The following is a 22,574-nucleotide window of genomic DNA, read 5'->3' as shown; positions in this document are numbered from 1 at the left end:
TAAAAATTCCAAAATTTATATTTTTAAAAAAATTATAAAAATTTCTAAAAAATTTCTAAAAAAATATATAAAGAAAGTTAAAAATTTAATTTTTTTCTATAATAATAATTTAAGGGACCTAAATAAGTTTATCATACTAAAGTATTTTTTTTTATTTTGCTTTGAAATTTTTTTCAAATATATATGGTTTCAAATTTATGAGCTCTAATATAGAATTAATTATATTGTAACAAGATTTTAATTTGACATATTTAGGCTCTGTTTGTTTGCCAGTAAAATATTTTCCGGAAAATAATTTATGGAAAATGATTTACTTTTCTGGTATTTGGATGGATCTATGTAAAATATTTTTTGTTGTTTGACAAATTTCCTGAAAATATTTCATAAAAGTTGTTTTAAATTAAATAAATATATATTTAACAATTTATTATTTTTCGTTGTTTAATTGAGTTTATTATATATATATATTAATAAAATTTATATTTTAGATTGTTTTTACATATATTGCAATGATTTATTTAAAAATAAATAAATCAAATTAAATATATAATAATTCTCAATTATTAAGCTAGAATATTAACGTCATAAATTGAAAACAACCAAAGTCAAATAAATTATTTCTAATTGTGTTATAAAAAAAAGGATTAAATAATTATAAATTAGTTTCCAAACCATAATTAATACTAGAAATTAATAATATTATCCAAATTATACTAGAAACAAGGATTGTATGCACACACACAAAGAAGTTCCTCTACTGAGCCAACCTCCTGCCGAGTTTTGAACAGCTCAGAGCCACGAATGGCAGCTCTCCATGAACGGGAAACAAGCTCCAACTTAGGATATAGGTAGAAGGAAGCTCGTGCTAGGCATCTAAGGGCAACAGCTTCTGGAAGACCTTCAATTAATCCAAACATACTAACCAAGGGTTCATCGAATCCAATAATTCTTCACTGACAAATTTTTACTATGTCAACCTCAGCAGTGGAATATGCAATCTGAAAGAGCAAATTTATTACTTGTGTGTAAGAACCAAATCAATAGTTTTGGACTTCAGAAGTAATGCATTAATCAATGTCCAGTTAGATCATAATTTAAATAGAATCACTATATTTGTGTTCAGTAGCATTTACAGCACAATTAGCATCGATTATTTCTTTTAAGGAAATGGGGATTACCATCAATGACATCATCAAAAATTATGCTGTTAATCAATGTCATACCAGAGAAAAAAGAAGTAACAATCATACGTAAGATGAAGGTGAAACAAAACCATTCGTCAAATAAAAATTTTCCTATAAACTAGAAAAAGTGCTCCATAAGACACTGAAATGATATTGAAATCACTGTGAAAGAAATTAACCACCAAAGCATCGGTAACTCATCACATATTTTGTAGTAAAAATAGATTTTCTTTTTCTTTTTCATAATCAACAAGGCTTGTTCCATATTTCTATCAGATTGAATCAACCACCAAGCAAACATACCAACCACTAAAACTCAGTAAGTCAAACAATGAGGAATAACCTGTGGATTCATCAAGTCGATAAGGCATTGACTCGAAATAGATTGATGTGTCAGATACTCATCTTTTAGGTGTCATAAATCCATGTGACAAATGTCCTCCATGAGGTAAGTCCAGATCCTATACCAGTTATATTAAGAAATCATTGATTTGAGTACCATCTAGCAAAAAAACACTAATTTACGGTAGCTAAAACAGGCAGAAGAATATTACAGCACGTTTGGTTCGCTGTATTGGATTAGAGGTGTATTGGATTAGAGGTGTAATGGAATAGAGGTGTAATGGAAAAGCTGTGTAATAGCAAATCAACTGTTTGGTTGAATGTAATGGAATAGAGGCGTAATAGTAATCCTGTGTTTGGTTGAGTGTAATAGAGGTGTAATAGCATAATGAAAAAACTAAAATGACTAGAATACCCTTAGCAGAAATTTGTTTTGGTAAATGATTATTGTTATTGTTATTTAAATTTTAATAAGATTATTATTATCAATAATAAATAATTTAATCATATTTAAACATAATTATTATTAAATATATTTTAATTAAAATATATAATTTAATAAAATTCTTAATAATTAGCATAAATTTGTTTTGGTAAATTATTATTGTTATTGTTATTTAAATTTTAATAAGATTAATATCAATAATAAATAATTTAATCATATTTAAACATAATTATTATTAAATATATTATAATTAAAATATATAATTTAATATGAATTTACTCAAATCATAATATATGATACTGTAAAATATAAATTAACATAATTATTATTAAATATATTATAATTAAAATATATAATTTAATAAAATTCTTAATAAATAAAATTCTTCTATGAATTTACTCAAATCATAATATATGATACTATAAAAGAAAATTTCAAATAATTAATATTAAATATGATTTAATTAAATATATGATTTAATAAAATTTAAAATTATTATAACTAATATGATTATAGTTTATGAATTTGTATAATTTAAAATAATAATTATTACATATAATTTAATAATAATATATAATTTCATAAAATTCTTGATAATAAAAATTTTCTTATATGAATTTATACAATTTAAAATAATTAATATTAAATATAATTATATAGTGATATATAATTTCATAAAATTCTTAATAATAAAATGTTCTTATATGAATTTACTAAAATCAATATATAACTTGAGAATTATATTATGCATAAACATAATTAACTTATATTAAGAAAAGGTTAGATGAAAATGAAATTGTACATTAAAATCCATATGTTATATAGTTTTACAACATCAAAAAGTTTGAACATTGATATTTAATGGTAAGAAAGAAATCTCCTAACCCATTCCAATCGGGCAACTGAAGGTAAACTAAAGAAAACGATCATTTGAGTTGGATGGTCGGGAATTTTACTCAATGCATCATGTCGCTGATCGTCGGTTAAACCTTCAATTGACCATAAGGCTGAATATAAATTTGAAGCTCTCTCTTCCATATGTTGTTCTGACTTCTGCTGAACTACCACCTCGGAGGCAAAACTCCTACTGATTTGATCGCCAACGGCCTGGATTTTCTCCCCGAACAAAGTGGCAGCCTCATTAAATGAAGAAAACACATTATCACGAGCATCAGATTTCTTCTTTCTCTTGTTTGAAGATGAGGAACCCCCTTGGTCTCGATCTCCTCGCGGATCCGTACCAGAAACATCCATGTCATCTAAAGAGACGTCAGGTTCGCAGTCATAGAATGTGTTTCTCTCTTCATTCATATCTGTAGTACGTTCATCATCAGCATGTATTTCTTCAAGAACATCAGCAGCTGTTTGAGCATCTCTCCCAGTTGCTCGATCTCTTGCGTATATGGTAGTAAGCTGGTCATAGTAAGGGAAAGTACGAAATCTGAATTGGGCGGCTTCTTTGTGACTCTAAAAAAATGAGGAAATCATATTAGTCGTAAGTTTGGTAAAAATAATATAATAAAGACTTGAAATAATCTTACCTTTAAATAGGACTCCCAAACCGCATCTTCAGCAACAACGAGCTGCCTATGCTCGTCCCAACCAAAACTGCTATTGTTTTGGCTATTAAGCATGTCGTAGACGATTGACCACTCCCTTTTAAGTAACCTAATCCTTGATTCAATATTAGGTTTCGCCTTCAACATTGCATTTGGTAAAACCGTTTGTAGCATTCTTTCCAACTCGTTCAAATAACCGGCTTTGAACCCGGTATCAGCATTAAATGTTCCAACATTGTGCAGGTCCACCATGCTGGAAACTAATGCTGCATCTTCCTCGGGAACCCATTTTCTTTTGCTTCCTCGAGAAGCTTGAGCATTTGATTCTGGAACACCTGACATAATGATCTTAAGAACAAAAAAAAAATAAATTATATTAATTACTATTTTAATATCATGATTCAAAAGGTCAACACTTTATAAAATCTAAGTAATTAAGTTGAATATCATGAATCAAAAGTTCCATAGCACAAAAAATTTAAAATTATAACACATGCTGAATTAGAAGAAATTATATTATAATTTCTATAGTTTAGTACAATACAAAAATCAATACAAAAGTTTCACAAAAGTTTCACAAACTAATTTCTAGATGCTTGCCATTCATCGAACATTTGGTTGGCTAGTTCCATCCTCCAAGTAGCCCAAGCATCCGATGGATGAATATTTGTGATATTCGGTTCATCGTCATCCACCACATTAATTGTAGGTAATCCTTCTCCCACCTCCGCTTCAATGGGATCACTACTCATATGGGTTCGAATAAAATTATGGAGCAAACAACATGTGACAGCCCTAATTCGACCCTAGTTGGAATGTGGTTTCGGGACCACAAAACCGAGTCATAAAATTTAGTTAAAATTTTAGTTGCATATCTTATATGTATGATAGTACTTGTACAAAAATTTGATGTTTTAATTTTATATTGGGAATGTGAATTTTGCTTGAAAGGATCTAGTTGAAAGACTTGGAAAATTATGATAGGTAAATAAGTAAGGACCAAATAGTATTAAAGTGGGAAAGTGTTGTCCTTGCATGTCAAATTAGCCAAACTAAAGCATAGTGGCCGGCCATGCTATGGGTGGAAACATGTCTCCAACATGTTATGCTAGTGATGTATGTTAAGAAAAATAAAATAATGAGCATGGTGATTAAATAATGAAAGGAAGGGTGATGGAAAAAAAAATAACATGGTCTCATCCATACCCCCTTGTTGCCGTGAATTGAAGAAAGAAAACGAAAAAAAAAGTGTTCATTCTTGAACATCCTTGGCCGAATAGAGGAAAGAAAGGAAGGGGAAAAGCTTGAGAAAATCGGCTATGGTGGTTTGCTAGACTAAGGTATGTTTGATATTATTCTTTGAGATTCATGTATATTTTAAGTTGTAAGTGAAAATCTACCTAGCCATGGTTCAAATTTTGTTAATTGATGGAGATGATATTCGGCCATGAATGTTACATTCTTGGTTGGTATTTTGATGTCTTTGGTGATGAGGTATGAAGATGGTTGATTTTGAGTGTTTAATAAAAAGGATGCATGAATTATTGTTAAATAATGGTCGAATGTAGCATGATTAAAGATGTGAATAAATTGAAGTTAAGGAGGTTGTCAATGAAAAATATGAGTTGGATGAGGCTTAAAGAATAAAAATCTAGGTGACTAGAGGTTAAGGACATTCGGTCATAGGCTTGTGTGCTAGCAAAATCGGCCAAGTGTTTATGTGGTGGAAATTAAGTGTTAAATGGAATGAAAATGATATTATATGGGGGTATGTATATTCGGCCATATGAGTAAATATATAGATGATGTTAAATTTGATTATGTATAATGGGCATTAAGATGTGGAACATAAGAAATGTAGTCATATGTGGAATTACATGATGTTATAGTTGACATTGTACACACATACATCCATTCGGCCATCAACATGAGTAATTAGTGAGGATGGTTGCCGAATATACAAACATACATAAGCATGTGTAATTGAATTATGAATGTTTAACAAGATGGTTAAACTAGTGAATTATTGATTAAGCTCAAGGAGCTAAAGGAGGAGAATCAAGCAAAGGCAAAGAAAAGATCACTGAGTAGCCGAGTTGGAACCGTCTTACCCAACACAAGGTAAGTCATTAAGCATGTAGTTGGTATTATTTCAAATGGTCATAATGTTTATGTATTGATGCTGAATGGAATGAATAAATATACATATATATATGCATGTACGTATGTGATGATGAAATTGTTGAATGAAAAGAAAAGAGGTAAGATGTACTGAGTTGTTGATCTCGGCACTAAACGTGCGGGTATAACCATTTATGACCATGAGATTGGCGCTAAGTGCGCGGGATTAAATTGTACAGCACTAAGTGTGCGATTTGACTATGTTGCACTAAGTGTGCGAAATGAATATGATGCACTAAGTGTGCGAATTGACCATGCGGCACTAAGTGTGCGAGATTGACTATGTAGCACTAAGTGTGCGATTTGATTACGTAGCACTAAGTGTGCGAGTTGATTATATAGCACTGAGTGTGTGGACTCAATATACATTCGTGAATCATTATGGACACTATGTGTGCGACACTATTGAGTCGATCGCGGACAGCGGATCGGGTAAGTGTCTTGAGTACATGGCTAATAGGTGCTATGCTTATACTTGGTGTTGAGCTCGGTAAGTTTGAACCTATGTGACAAATATACTTGAAGTCACGTACATAAAATTTATCGTAGGATGGGTGAAAGGCCGTTTAGTCGTTTGATTGTAACGAAAATAAATTGATTTATGAAAATGCTTCAATGTCCTATTGATGAGTATAAGGAATGTGAATGCATGAATTGATATGAAACTGAATCGATAGGTTGGAGGAACTATGGTATGGTTCGGTATGGATGGAGTAAATTGTCTCGTTTCATTTTGTTTCCTCTTGTGATAATGTTATTGATGGATGGTAGTGCATTGCTTATGACTTACTGAGTTATAAACTCACTCGGTGTTTCCTTGTCACCCATTATAGGTTGCTTGGACTCATCTATTTTTGCGGGGTCAGGCCGTCATCGAAGTCATCACACCGGATAGCAAGTTTTGGTACTTTCTTCTTAGTTGGCTTAGAAGAACATTTTGGCATGTATAAGCTATTACGTTGTGTTTGAACTTTGGCATGTAAACTTTAAGCCATGCGAAAATGACACGAATGTTCGATTGAGTTGGATCAAGGGTAGGCATGAAATGGACCTAGTTACTTTCGTAACAGATGCTGGCAGCAGCAGTGTCATGAGATTGAAAAATCACTAAAAATAGTAGGAGTGGAATTAATTGACGAATAAATTATGTAATCGAAGCTCGATGAGTCTGTTTTCATGAAAAAGTAACGAAAAGATCATATGGGCAGTATATTAAGAGATAATCAGATTTTTGTGGGACAGGGCCAGAACGGTTTCTGGATTCCCTGCTCCGACTTTGGAAATTCATTATAAATTAACCAGAGATAATTAGGGGTCGTACCATATATGTACAGATTCCTCTCTGAGTCTAGTTTTCATAGAAATAAACGGCATCAGTATTGAAGCCCCGTGCGGGGAGATATCCAAGTCGTAATGGGCAAAGGTCAGTGTAGTCGACCCCTGTAACATGGGAGACTTTGACTAATAAACTGTACTAATTGGACCGACCAAAAATTCTAGAAAAAAATACATAGATGGGCACATGAGTCTAGTTTCTGGGAAAAATTACGAAACTGATTTTCGAGTTACGAAACTCAAGATATGATTTTTAAAACGACTAGTACACAGATTGGGCAGTGTCTGGAAAATAAATTTTATAAGGGGTTAAAGTCAGTTAACACCTCGTGTTCGACTCCGGTGTCGGTTTCGGGTTCGGGGTGTTACATTTCATTGGTATCAGAGCTATGGTTTAGTCGATTCTAGGACTACCATAGCGCGTATGAGTCTAGCTATACATGCCGAATGTTAATGTTTAAATGTGTGATGACTTCTGACGGTTGAAATGTTTTTGTTTTGATTAGTAAATGGACCCCGGTGAAGAAAGAACCCTAGCGGATGACGTTGAGAGCGTAGCGGCTGCTCCTGCACAAGGGACGCCGCCTGCTGAACCTCAGTCATCTGCGAATAATCAAGGTGAGGGGGCTAAACAAGCCTTCTTTACCATGATGAATGAGTGGGTCGCGCAATATGCCCGAACCAATCCGGCTGTCCAACAATTCCCAAATTTGAATAATCCACCCCAAGAGCCTGTAATGCCATCAGTCGCTGATCCTGTGAGGCTGAGTAAGCCACCTGTAGACTTGATTAGGAAGCGTGGGGCTGAGGAGTTCAAGGCCATAGTAACTGATGATGCCGAAAGGGCCGAGTTCTGGCTTGATAACACCATTCGGGTGTTCGATGAATTGTCATGCACACCCGACGAATGTCTAAAATGTGCTGTATCTTTGTTGCGAGACTCAGCCTACTATTGGTGGAGGACCTTGATTTCCATAGTCCCGAACGAGCGAGTAACTTGGGACTTCTTTCAAATGGAATTCCGAAAGAAATTTATTAGCCAACGGTTCATTGATCAGAAGCGTAAGGAGTTCTTGGAACTCAAGCAAGGCCGTATGACTGTATCTGAATACGAACATGAATTCGTAAGACTCAGTAGGTATGCCCGGGAGTGTGTAGCTGATGAGGTTGCTATGTGCAAAAGATTCGAGGAAGGATTGAATGAAGATTTAAAGCTACTAATGGGTATTTTGGAAATAAAAGAATTCGTAACACTAGTCGAACGAGCCTGCAAGGCGGAAGAACTTGGAAAGGAGAAGAGGAAGGCTGAATTTGAAGCTAGAGATTATCGTAAAAGATCGACGGGTAAAGCTCCGTTCTCAGCTGTAAAGAAGTTCAGGGAGGACATTAATAAGTCGAGGGCGACTGCGGGAATTTCCATCAGGGCAAGACCATCGATGGGCTCCCGAGCTACTTCGGTAGCTAGTGTGGGCAATAATCGTCACGAGAAACCTGAATGTCCCCAATGTGGAAGACGACACCTAGGTGAATGTTGGGGCAAGTCTACTAGCAGGGCCTGTTACGGATGCGGTTCGAAGGACCACTTCATTAGAGATTGCACGGAGCTGGATGAGAAGAATAAGATTCAAGGTGCAAAACCTAGTGGAGTGACATCTAGAGGTAGACCACCGAGAATTTTAGGAGGCAGGGGTGGTAGTCAGAGGGGGGCCTCTGATACGGCCGATCGCGCCGAGAACCGTACTCCTGCTAGAGCATATGCCATTCGCGCACGAGAGGAGGCATCCTCCCCCGACGTCATCACTGGTACCTTCACTCTCTTTGATACTAATGTGATTGCATTGATTGACCCTGGCTCTACTCATTCATATGTATGCGAAACCTTAGCATCCAGTAAGACTCTACCTGTTGAGTCTACTGAGCTAGTAATTCGAGTGTCAAACCCTTTGGGTCAATGCGTACTTGTTGATAAAGTGTGTAAGAGATGCCCTCTAATAATCCGAGAATCCTGTTTTCCGGCCGATTTGATGCTTTTGCCGTTCGACGAGTTTGATGTTATTCTCGGTTTGGATTGGTTAACCGCGCATGATGCGGTTGTGAATTGCAAAAGCAAGACTATCGATTTGAGGTGCTCAAATAACGAAATAATCCGAGTTGAGTCTGCGGACTTAAGGGGGTTGCCAGCTGTAATATCAGCAATGTTGGCCCAGAAATATGTAAGGAAAGGGTGCGAAGCATACCTCGCGTATGTACTTGATGACAAGGAGTTAGAAAAGAAACCCGAATCGGTGCCGGTGGTTTGTGAATACCCGGATGTTTTTCCTGAAGAGTTACCGGGTTTGCCACCTGTTCGGGAGGTAGAGTTTGGTATTGAGCTTGTACCTGGAACTACGCCAATTTTGATCGCTCCGTATCGTATGGCACTAACCGAGTTAAAAGAGTTGAAAGCTCAGTTGCAAGAATTGACGGATAGAGGTTTCGCTCGACCGAGTTTCTCACCTTGGGGTGCACCAGTATTGTTCGTGAAAAAGAAGGACGGAACCATGAGGTTGTGCATTGACTATCGTCAACTGAATAAAGTGACGATAAAGAATAAGTATCCGTTACCGCGTATTGATGATCTGTTCGATCAATTAAAGGGAGCATCGGTGTTTTCACAGATAGATTTGAGGTCGGGTTATTATCAGTTACGGATTCGAGATTCAGACGTACCCAAAACTGCTTTCAGAACGAGGTACGGTCACTACGAGTTCTTAGTGATGCCGTTTGGGCTCACTAATGCCCCTGCGGTGTTTATGGATTTGATGAATCGGATCTTCAGGCCGTATTTGGATCGGTTCGTAGTTGTGTTTATTGATGACATCTTGGTCTATTCGAGAGATGAGACCGAACATGCTCAACATCTGAGGCTAGTGTTGCAAATATTGCGGGATAAGCAGTTATATGCTAAGTTCAGTAAGTGTGAGTTCTGGTTAAGAGAGGTTAGCTTCTTGGGTCATGTGGTATCCGCATCGGGTATTCGAGTTGACCCGAGCAAAATTTCAACCATACTTAACTGGAAGCCTCCGAGAAATGTTACTGAAGTCCGGAGCTTTCTAGGGCTCGCCGGTTATTACCGACGATTTGTCAAAGGTTTCTCGATGATAGCCACACCAATGACGAAGCTACTTCAAAAGGATGTTAAGTTCGAATGGACGGAGAAATGTCAGAAAAGCTTCGATCAACTGAAAACTCATTTGACTGAAGCTCCAATTTTGGTGCAACCCGAATCGGGTAAAGAGTTTGTCATTTATAGTGACGCATCCCTACTTGGGTTGGGTTGCGTATTGATGCAAGAAGGTCGAGTTGTGGCCTATGCGTCGAGACAATTGAAGCCACACGAGAGAAATTATCCGACCCATGATCTCGAACTAGCCGCCATTGTGTTTGCATTGAAAATATGGCGACATTATTTGTTTGGTGAGAAGTGCCATGTGTTTTCGGATCACAAAAGTCTCAAATATTTGATGACTCAACGAGACTTGAATCTGCGACAAAGACGTTGGCTTGAGTTGTTGAAAGATTACGAGCTTGTCATTGATTACCACCCGGGAAAGGCTAATGTGGTTGCGGACGCCTTAAGCCAGAAATCACTGTTTGCTTTGCGAGCGATGAATGTACACTTGTCTGTTCTACCTGACAATGTGTTAGTAGCTGAATTAAAAGCCAAACCATTATTGACTCATCAAATTCGTGAAGCTCAGAAAGTCGATGATGAATTGGTTGCAAAACGAGCTGAGTGTGTTCCGAACAAGGAATCGGAGTTTCAGATTGATGATGATGGTTGTTTGAGGTTTCGAAGTCGTTTGTGTGTTCCAAGGAATTCGGAACTCATTCCGATGATTCTGAACGAAGCCCATCGTAGCCGAATGTCAATTCACCCGGGGAGCACGAAAATGTACAACGACTTGAAACGTCGGTTTTGGTGGCGTGGTATGAAACGAGACATCTCCGACTTTGTTTCGAGATGTTTAATATGTCAACAAGTGAAAGCGGAACATCAAGTGCCTTCAGGGTTACTTCAGCCGATCATGATACCCGAGTGGAAATGGGACCGAGTCACAATGGACTTTGTGTCCGGACTGCCATTGTCCGCAAGTAAGAAGGATGCGATTTGGGTTGTTGTTGATAGGCTGACTAAGTCGGCTCACTTTATCCCCGTGCGTACGGATTTTTCATTGGATAACCTAGCCGAATTGTATGTTTCTCAGATTGTGAGATTACATGGAGTACCTATTTCTATCGTGTCGGATAGAGATCCGAGATTCACCTCGCTATTTTGGAATAAATTGCAAGAAGCTTTGGGTACCAAGCTGCATTTTAGCACCGCTTTTCATCCCCAAACCGATGGTCAATCCGAGCGGATAATTCAGATACTCGAGGATATGCTGAGATGCTGCATCCTTGAGTTTAGTGGTTCATGGGAACGGTATGTACCTTTGATTGAATTCGCTTACAACAATAGTTTTCAATCAAGTATTAAGATGGCACCTTATGAGGCTTTGTACGGTCGTAAATGCCGTACACCATTGTTTTGGACCGAGCTCGGTGAAAGTAAAATTTTCGGAGTTGATTTGATTAAAGATGCCGAACAGAAAGTAAAGGTAATCCGTGAAAGTCTGAAGGCAGCCACAGATCGTCAGAAATCGTATGCGGATCTGAAACGGAAGGACATTGAATATCAGGTGGGAGATAAAGTGTTCCTTAAAGTTTCGCCTTGGAAAAAGGTACTTAGGTTTGGCCGTAAGGGCAAGTTGAGCCCGAGATTCATTGGGTCGTATGAAATCTCCGAACGAGTGGGGCCAGTTGCGTATAGATTAATTTTGCCCCCTGAGCTTGAAAAGATTCACGATGTCTTTCATGTTTCGATGCTTCGACGCTATCGATCTGATCCATCGCATATAATTAGCCCATCAGAGGTTGAAATTCAAGCCGATATGAGTTATGAAGAAGAACCGATACGTATCCTAGCTCGTGAAGTGAAGGAGTTGCGAAACAAAAGGGTTCCGTTAGTAAATGTGTTATGGCTCAAACATGGGATCGAGGAAGCTACTTGGGAAACTGAGAGCTCGATGAAAGAACGATACCCAAACCTATTTACCGGTAAGATTTTCGGGGACGAAAATTTCTTAAGTGGGGGAGAGTTGTGACAGCCCTAATTCGACCCTAGTCGGAATGTGGTTTCGGGACCACAAAACCGAGTCATAAAATTTAGTTAAAATTTTAGTTGCATATCTTATATGTATGATAGTACTTGTACAAAAATTTGATGTTTTAATTTTATATTGGGAATGTGAATTTTGCTTGAAAGGATCTAGTTGAAAGACTTGGAAAATTATGATAGGTAAATAAGTAAGGACCAAATAGTATTAAAGTGGGAAAATGTTGTCCTTGCATGTCAAATTAGCCAAACTAAAGCATAGTGGCCGGCCATGCTATGGGTGGAAACATGTCTCCAACATGTTATGCTAGTGATGTATGTTAAGAAAAATAAAATAATGAGCATGGTGATTAAATAATGAAAGGAAGGGTGATGGAAAAAAAAAATAACATGGTCTCATCCATACCCCCTTGTTGCCGTGAATTGAAGAAAGAAAACGAAAAAAAAAGTGTTCATTCTTGAACATCCTTGGCCGAATAGAGGAAAGAAAGGAAGGGGAAAAGCTTGAGAAAATCGGCTATGGTGGTTTGCTAGACTAAGGTATGTTTGATATTATTCTTTGAGATTCATGTATATTTTAAGTTGTAAGTGAAAATCTACCTAGCCATGGTTCAAATTTTGTTAATTGATGGAGATGATATTCGGCCATGAATGTTACATTCTTGGTTGGTATTTTGATGTCTTTGGTGATGAGGTATGAAGATGGTTGATTTTGAGTGTTTAATAAAAAGGATGCATGAATTATTGTTAAATAATGGTCGAATGTAGCATGATTAAAGATGAGAATAAATTGAAGTTAAGGAGGTTGTCAATGAAAAATATGAGTTGGATGAGGCTTAAAGAATAAAAATCTAGGTGACTAGAGGTTAAGGACATTCGGTCATAGGCTTGTGTGCTAGCAAAATCGGCCAAGTGTTTATGTGGTGGAAATTAAGTGTTAAATGGAATGAAAATGATATTATATGGGGGTATGTATATTCGGCCATATGAGTAAATATATAGATGATGTTAAATTTGATTATGTATAATGGGCATTAAGATGTGGAACATAAGAAATGTAGTCATATGTGGAATTACATGATGTTATAGTTGACATTGTACACACATACATCCATTCGGCCATCAACATGAGTAATTAGTGAGGATGGTTGCCGAATATACAAACATACATAAGCATGTGTAATTGAATTATGAATGTTTAACAAGATGGTTAAACTAGTGAATTATTGATTAAGCTCAAGGAGCTAAAGGAGGAGAATCAAGCAAAGGCAAAGAAAAGATCACTGAGTAGCCGAGTTGGAACCGTCTTACCCAACACAAGGTAAGTCATTAAGCATGTAGTTGGTATTATTTCAAATGGTCATAATGTTTATGTATTGATGCTGAATGGAATGAATAAATATACATATATATATGCATGTACGTATGTGATGATGAAATTGTTGAATGAAAAGAAAAGAGGTAAGATGTACTGAGTTGTTGATCTCGGCACTAAACGTGCGGGTATAACCATTTATGACCATGAGATTGGCGCTAAGTGCGCGAGATTAAATTGTACAGCACTAAGTGTGCGATTTGACTATGTTGCACTAAGTGTGCGAAATGAATATGATGCACTAAGTGTGCGAATTGACCATGCGGCACTAAGTGTGCGAGATTGACTATGTAGCACTAAGTGTGCGATTTGATTACGTAGCACTAAGTGTGCGAGTTGATTATATAGCACTGAGTGTGCGGACTCAATATACATTCGTGAATCATTATGGACACTATGTGTGCGACACTATTGAGTCGATCGCGGACAGCGGATCGGGTAAGTGTCTTGAGTACATGGCTAATAGGTGCTATGCTTATACTTGGTGTTGAGCTCGGTAAGTTTGAACCTATGTGACAAATATACTTGAAGTCACGTACATAAAATTTATCGTAGGATGGGTGAAAGGCCGTTTAGTCGTTTGATTGTAACGAAAATAAATTGATTTATGAAAATGCTTCAATGTCCTATTGATGAGTATAAGGAATGTGAATGCATGAATTGATATGAAACTGAATCGATAGGTTGGAGGAACTATGGTATGGTTCGGTATGGATGGAGTAAATTGTCTCGTTTCATTTTGTTTCCTCTTGTGATAATGTTATTGATGGATGGTAGTGCATTGCTTATGACTTACTGAGTTATAAACTCACTCGGTGTTTCCTTGTCACCCATTATAGGTTGCTTGGACTCATCTATTTTTGCGGGGTCAGGCCGTCATCGAAGTCATCACACCGGATAGCAAGTTTTGGTACTTTCTTCTTAGTTGGCTTAGAAGAACATTTTGGCATGTATAAGCTATTACGTTGTGTTTGAACTTTGGCATGTAAACTTTAAGCCATGCGAAAATGGCACGAATGTTCGATTGAGTTGGATCAAGGGTAGGCATGAAATGGACCTAGTTACTTTCGTAACAGATGCTGGCAGCAGCAGTGTCATGAGATTGAAAAATCACTAAAAATAGTAGGAGTGGAATTAATTGACGAATAAATTATGTAATCGAAGCTCGATGAGTCTGTTTTCATGAGGAAGTAACGAAAAGATCATATGGGCAGTATATTAAGAGATAATCAGATTTTTGTGGGACAGGGCCAGAACGGTTTCTGGATTCCCTGCTCCGACTTTGGAAATTCATTATAAATTAACCAGAGATAATTAGGGGTCGTACCATATATGTACAGATTCCTCTCTGAGTCTAGTTTTCATAGAAACAAACGGCATCAGTATTGAAGCCCCGTGTGGGGAGATATCCAAGTCGTAATGGGCAAAGGTCAGTGTAGTCGACCCCTGTAACATGGGAGACTTTGACTAATAAACTGTACTAATTTGCCCGACCAAAAATTCTAGAAAAAAATACATAGATGGGCACATGAGTCTAGTTTCTGGGAAAAATTACGAAACTGATTTTCGAGTTACGAAACTCAAGATATGATTTTTAAAACGACTAGTACACAGATTGGGCAGTGTCTGGAAAATAAATTTTATAAGGGGTTAAAGTCAGTTAACACCTCGTGTTCGACTCCGGTGTCGGTTTCGGGTTCGGGGTGTTAGACAACATGCAATAATAATTCTATTGTGCACCCTTACAGGATAGAACGATGGACTCCTAAGTATTCCCCATCTAAGTTTTAATAAGCCAAAGCATCTTTCAATGACATTACGTGCTGAGGCATGTTTCATATTAAAAAACTCTTGCGGAGAACTTGGCTGATAACCCTGACGCCACTCGTTCAAATGATATCGTTGTCCTCTAAATGGTGCAAGAAATCCCTCACAATTTGTGTATCCAGCATCAACTAGATAATAACAACCTATAAAATAAGTTTCATATTAAAAAATGATTAATTCAGCACACAAAGTGTGATCTTAATGAATAAATCAAAGTCCTCTAACTATACACTTTACCATGAGGAACTTTTAATCCATGTCTTCTACTAATGGCATCTCGAAGAACCCGTCCATCAGCAACTGAACCTTCCCAACCAGGAAGAACATAAACAAATTGCATCTCAGGTGTACAAACACCTAGCATATTTGTTGCTATGTCACCTTTTCGCGTCTGATATCTAGGTTTATCAACTGTTGGAACCCTAATCTTGATGTGGGTTCCATCAAGAGCACCTAAGCAATTCTATATCACATGATATAAAACCTTGAGTTAGAATACTAATTTAAATCTAAATCAAGTAAATGTTGTTGACGCTATATATAAAACTTAGTCCTATACCTTAAACCATTTCCACCTTGTGTCAGAAGAATCGGCTGTAATTGGCTCCGGGTTTTTAAATAACACATCTTGCAAGCGTATGACAGCATTTAAAACACTATGAAATGCTCTGTTAACAGTTTCCCCGGACCTTCTAAAGTGATGCTTGATAACTCGATTTTTCAGGTGATGGGAGATGATATGTAAAAACATTGCTACTTGCTCGTCAACAAGCATGAACCTTGTCGACTTCAATCCCCCTATCGATTCTAACATCTCACATAATTTAAAAAAGGCAGGTCTATTCATCCTAACTTGTTCAATACAGGTCTCGTCACTAGCATATACAAGCCTATTCACATAATCCCGTTTTGCATAAAAATCTACGGTATAGGACCTAATCCTTGGTCTATGTAGGCTAAGGCTGGCACCCATTCTAAATAAGAACCAAATCGCGATTCTACAGATTTCCAACCATATTGTCACATCAATACTAATTCTTTTACGCCTCACACTTTGTGCAATTAAAGGCAGACGAGCCATTACTGCAACATTTTAAAATTAGAACACACTATCAAAGAATTGAAGTTGCAATTACACATTATCAAATAAAAATAAACAGCACAAATTTAGAACACACGAAGCAAAAAATTATCTACTAAATGATATCGTTGCAACTTTAATTTCATTTCTTTATCAATCACCCAAATAATAATGAAAGAGTATATTTAATTACTGATGATTAGTTTAATTAAGGTTTTCTTATTTCAAAATAAGTAAAATGAAGAATGAGAATTTGGTTTAATAATGAAATTGAAGTTTTATAACTTTTATAACATTTTAAATGGTAATTTCATTTTGTAAAAATATATATAACTTTGAAGAGGACTTATTTTTTACAAGAATTGTTACTTATCTGTCTAGTATCAAGTTTAAAATACATGTTTAGCATTTTTTCATCAAAAAATTATTATTATTAAAATTTCAGAATTCTATAGAATTTATTAATTTAACAGCCAAATTTGACTTTTTAAGTAAAATTTGTATAATTTTATTTATCATATTATATATACGTTAATTTTAAAAACTTCCTTACACTTTCACAATTATAATTTATGTATTATAGGGAAATCATATTATGAATGAGGAATATTTTATGTATAATGTAATTGACTTAAAATCTAAGATAGAATTAGACAATAATAAATTTCAGTCCATTTATCCATTTTTATAATTAAGATAACATTATTTCCATTATAGGGGAAAAATAATGTTTGAATCAATTAACATTTGTTTTAAATAACATGTATTGCGTGCATAAAAGGTTAATTATAATCCATGAGCATTTAATTTCTTCAAAAACTTATATTAAATTTTAATATATTATGTATAATTGAGGTAAAATTAATTGAGGTAAAATTTGAAGGTTGGTATTTGTTAGATTATAACTAAACTCATTATAATTTGGACATTTAAATATATTGATTAGTTAATTAAAATCACCCAAATTAATTGACCTAAAATGATATCGTATAAATATATTGATTAGTTACTTAAAGCATGTTCAAAGTTTGATCATTGAAAATTTTTTTTATTGATGATTAGTTTAGTTAAGGTTTTCTAATTTCAAAATAAATAAAATGAAGAATGAAGATTTAGTTTAATAATGAAATTGAAGTTTTAAAACTAGATAATAACATTTTAAATGGTAATATAATTTCATAAAAAATATATAACTTTTATCTCATTTACATGTACAAATTTATCTCATAAAAGATTTGTAGGCATAATGCTCTTTAAAAAAAATGTTACCTAATAGTAAAAACATATAACTTGGCTGATAAATTCAAAAAGAACAATGGTCATGCAACAATAACCATAACCATACAAACAAAAGCTTTAATGAGCATTACAAACATACAAACAAAACCATATTCATTTGGGAAACAACAGAACCTGCTACATCAATACTAACCTGTAATGCTCAAATCTGGGACGACTGCGATGTGGAAGTGTTGGAAAAATGTTACCTGTAATGAGAAAAGTGCTCGGATCAACCTTTTTTTTTTGGGGAAAATATTTATGCTATAGCTAAATATAGTATATCAAAGCACAGAACAACCATACACCAATCATCATCCATGAGCCATATTTTAAATATGATATCGATCAAAACAGTATCTAGATAGTTTATTAAATCCCCTTGCCTACCAATCATCAATACTTACAATTATGCAACAATCACCTTTTAAGTACTTAAATGGACCGTTAACTTTCTAGAGTAGTCTTACCTTCTGCTCTATTCCAGGAACTTTGAGAACTTTCTTATTAACCTCTCTCTTACTGCAAAAACATAAGAAAAATAAAACATTTAGCCACTGGTTATAGGCTTATAGCAGATACTGATAAGTAGGAACACAAAAAGAGGGAACTATGAAACTATTAAGTCCAATTGCATAGCTTTCAAAGGATTCACTGGATTTTCTTTGTTCTGTATGATACCAGGCGACAAACCATTAAACCCAATTCCAAGTTCAATAACCTACACTGAACTGCCTCCTCATTTCCCTCATTATTTGTAATTAGTTCTCACCTCCCTTTTCTTCCTAATAAAAGGCCGAACCAGCAAGTGTCCTCTTTTCATTACAATATGAGAAGACTAGATAATAATTTTTCTTTTGTTTTTCAAGAATGCTGGAAGCAGTCATGGCACAACCATAAAACCAACCATATTAAGTAAATTCAGTGCCTAACATCCTACATGTAGTAAGTTGCACTCAGTTAATACATAACAAACCACTGGCCTCTAATTCCCCCACATTCATCCCCATTAGCAAACAACACAATGCAGGCATATGTATCATCAACCGAGCAAAAAGATTCAAACTAACTTCAAAAGTGATTTATAATGAGCAGAATTTCACTGTATATTTAAAAAGTCATCCAATACTTGATGGCATCTACAAGATGTAAATTTGCAGAATTTATTAGTATGATACAAGTGTTACCTTTTTATCATGATCCAATGCCAAGGCCTCATTATCATAACTTTTTGATCAGTGAACACACAAAAACTTCATTTCAATCAAAATCACTTCAATGTATTACTATTATTTTGGATTATGCAAATACTCAGAAATACATGTCATTTCATATTATACCAAAGTTTTGAGTACCTGAGAATCTTCCCAGTTTGTTCATATATCAGACTATGACCCCTTTTTTTTATAAAAAATAAATAATTTCAGATAGATAATTGACAAAGCAGAGAAAGTCTAACATGAGGGACAAGAACCTGTTAGATTAGCCAAGGTGACTGCCTGGCACCCTCACAAAGAGCTTCTGGTTCTTTTCCATAGTTGATATAGAGATTTTGAACCTCTTTGAAAGATGCAGGCAAGTCATCATTGGCTACCAAACACGACTCTTTTCATCATGTAAGACCTCTCTCCTTCTCAGTTTTTATGCACACCAATGGTGAACACAATTCTTGGTATTTATATATTTTTAAAAGCAAACTCTAGTTGACATTGTTAATGGCTATGTCACTGTCCATATAAATGGAATATATTCTGGTAGTCTTGAATGGAGAATTCTTGCACAAGGAAAATGTTCTTTTGATGAATTTTATTAATAAAAATAGGATCAAACATCTATGATATCAAATGAAAAGCCACATCTTTTGATGAAATCATTGACTCTTTTTTTTTCTTTTAATTGGTGACAGAAAATAGGGGTTGATAGTGGACAAGTTGAGCAATCATCAATTAGCTTTACAAAATGAAAATCCCAGACCAATATCTCTGCCTTTCCATTTTTGGTCTACCCTTTTAATTGAATCCCTATTGGAATATATTCTTCTTTCCTTTTAAGTAAAGTTGAAAATTATGCAGAGGCAACAATGGAAGTAAAAGAGAAAATTGCAGATTACAAATGTTCAGTTGCCATCTTTTTTCTTTCTTTGGTCTAATATTCGTTTTATGCTTCGTTCTTTTTCTAATATAACCTCGTTCGATAACTAAAACTACTGAAGAATAAAAGATTCATAACCATGAAATCAGCATTAAACTACTGAAGAGTAAAAAGCCACAAGCGCAATTATACAATAATTCCAATGAAAGCAGCTTTAAAAGCAGTGCATCCATATACACAATAATCTCGATGAAATAAGCAACAATGAATAAAATAAAATAGCAATTTCAGCAGAAATTAACTTGTAGGAACTAAAACAGGTAACACTTAAGGTGACGATTAAGCTTAAAAAAGTAAAGAGAAAAGCATGCAGAGGGGTTATCTACAATTGGGAAAAACATTGAGATACATGTACTACAATTGGCAGATTATTTTAGGTCAGAATTAAAACTCACCTGATATTGGATGCTACGTGATGACCCGAAAAACGCTTCACTCTTTTTTCAATGGATTAAGCTATCAGGAATTTCCAATTTTGTGAATATATTGAAGAGAAAAAGAGAGAGTTTTGGTGTGCGGCGCAGATAGGGTTGGGAGGAAATGGGGAAGGGAAATTAGACGCCGAGACGAGAAGAAACGATGACGACAGAATAATCAACGGAAGCAGTGGGAAATGGGAGGAGAAAATGATTAGGACGGAAGAGGAGAGGGTCGGGTAGGGAGGGAGGGTAAAACAGAGAGATGGGGAGGGAGGCCGGAAGTAATAGCTAATACAGCGATTTGGGAAGGGATTGGAAAACACGGGAATTTGGGGATTAGGGGCGTAACCGATTACGCGCGTAATACCTATTACAGCGAACCAAACGCCGGAATAGGGGCGTAATGTAATACGCACGTAATCGGGGCGTAATGGATTGGGTAATACGGCGAACCAAACACAGTGTTAGTATTATTCGATCATGTGGATTAAGAATAGCGATATAAACCTCAAAGTTTGCCAGAGAACCAGGCAACGATTGAACATTAATGCCCCACTTCTTTTCATCCAAATGAAATGCTGCCAAAGCCCTCTTCTGGCAAAGCATTTTAAGTTCATCAATGTACTCATTGCCACCATAGTATCTGCAATAAACAAAAAGATCATTGGCTGCAATCAATTAAATCAAAACCAAAAACAAAATTAAATCTCTTTTCACTTTGGTCAATTATGCATAGTATATACCTTTTACGAAGTAGTCCTTCGAAATACTTGTTTGTGAGGCATGACCCGACTGCCTCCATCACAGCACGGGATGTAAAATTCTTAAAGGCTATAAGCTCAAGGCCATCAATCTGCCCCACTTAAAACACACAATAACAGAAGCCTCTTAGTTTCCAAATTATTGAACCATAAATTTCCGTTATCAACATCCACGAGATAGTCAAGCATTGAACATTGCTTCTCACAGAAATGCAAAGTCTTAAGCAACTAGCAATTCTAATTTCAAAACACTGCAATTAGTAAAAGACCTAAACTGAAATTTCTTCATCCAAACTTGTATCAGGTAGTACTAACCACAACAAAAAAGTTTTTCTCAAATTTTTAATCTATAATAACAACCACACAAACACTAAAAAAAAAGGAACGCAGCTTCAATTCCGAATCAAATTCACAGCAAATTAAAACAACAAAAAGAATCAAAGAAGAATTAAAACAGATTAAGTGAGCCTTTCGAAGTGAAACAAATCTAAACAAGTTAAAAAGAACAAAAAAGAAGAAGAAGATTAAAATGAGTTTAAGATTATCACCTTAGTTGTCTCGAAGCAATTCAAATAAAAATTCTAAGGTTCAATTTTCAGTGAAACGGAAAAGATGGATGCAAATGGGGAGGGTGACTCCAAGTATATATGCCGACTGGTGGTGCAGTAACCATTTTGACAACGAAAGGCGAAGATGAGGAAAATCAAAGATGAACGCCGGTGTCTGATATTGAGAATCATTGTTGGTTGACGGCAAGCAGAAGATCAAGGTGTCAAGGATGGGGGAAGGGGAAGGGGAAGGGGAAGGGGAAGGGAAAGGGAGATCAAGTGTTGAGAGTTCTTGGCTTCTTTTCCTGAAAATGTCTTACCGAAATAAAAACGGTAAGACATTTTCCCAAATTAAAGGCCTCATTTCCCATGTTTGGTAATTCATTTTACGTTAGGAAATTCTTTTCAGCCAAACAAACATTGGAAAAGGCTGAAAAGTTTTTTCGGAAAATGATTTCATGGCAAACAAACGGAGCCTTAATTTTTTAATCTAACTCGCACAATTTCAATTGATTTGATTCGATTCGACTCGACTCAAATTTTATTTCTCTCGACTCGATTCGAAAAAAATTCAAATTAAGTTAGTATGATAAAATAGGAGTCGTCAACTCGATTAACTCAAAAAAAATTCACTAAAAAAGACACATGATAAATTTTTAAGACTTATTTGTTGAATAAAAAAAATTGTCTGTTTGCTAAATGCTCGCTTTTTTTAAATACAATTTAAGAGCACATAATACTTAACTTCGCTTGTGGAATTAATTTTTTTTCACTGTCAATGTATCAAATAATTATTAAAAATAATTATAAAAATATGTAAAAATAAACGATATTTTGGTTTAAAGGTCAAAATTATGGCATTCAGGATTTTTGTGCAACATTTGTGAGTTT

General features: G+C 35.4%; 1 long non-coding RNA gene across 1 annotated transcript; it reads right to left on the bottom strand.

Annotated features, from left to right (window-relative positions):
• Positions 1-644: 644 nt before the first annotated feature.
• Positions 645-21,980, bottom strand: LOC107930637 (uncharacterized). Its single transcript, XR_005925600.1, has 5 exons — positions 21,684-21,980; positions 21,118-21,235; positions 20,882-21,017; positions 1,528-1,645; positions 645-998 (listed from the first exon to the last, which is right to left on the bottom strand). It is a non-coding gene; the product is annotated as an uncharacterized lncRNA (long non-coding RNA).
• Positions 21,981-22,574: the final 594 nt, after the last annotated feature.

Source organism: Gossypium hirsutum, chromosome A01 (assembly GCF_007990345.1).
Source record: "Gossypium hirsutum isolate 1008001.06 chromosome A01, Gossypium_hirsutum_v2.1, whole genome shotgun sequence".
Lineage (NCBI taxonomy): Eukaryota > Viridiplantae > Streptophyta > Magnoliopsida > Malvales > Malvaceae > Gossypium > Gossypium hirsutum.
This window is presented reverse-complemented; position numbering and strand designations above follow the sequence as displayed.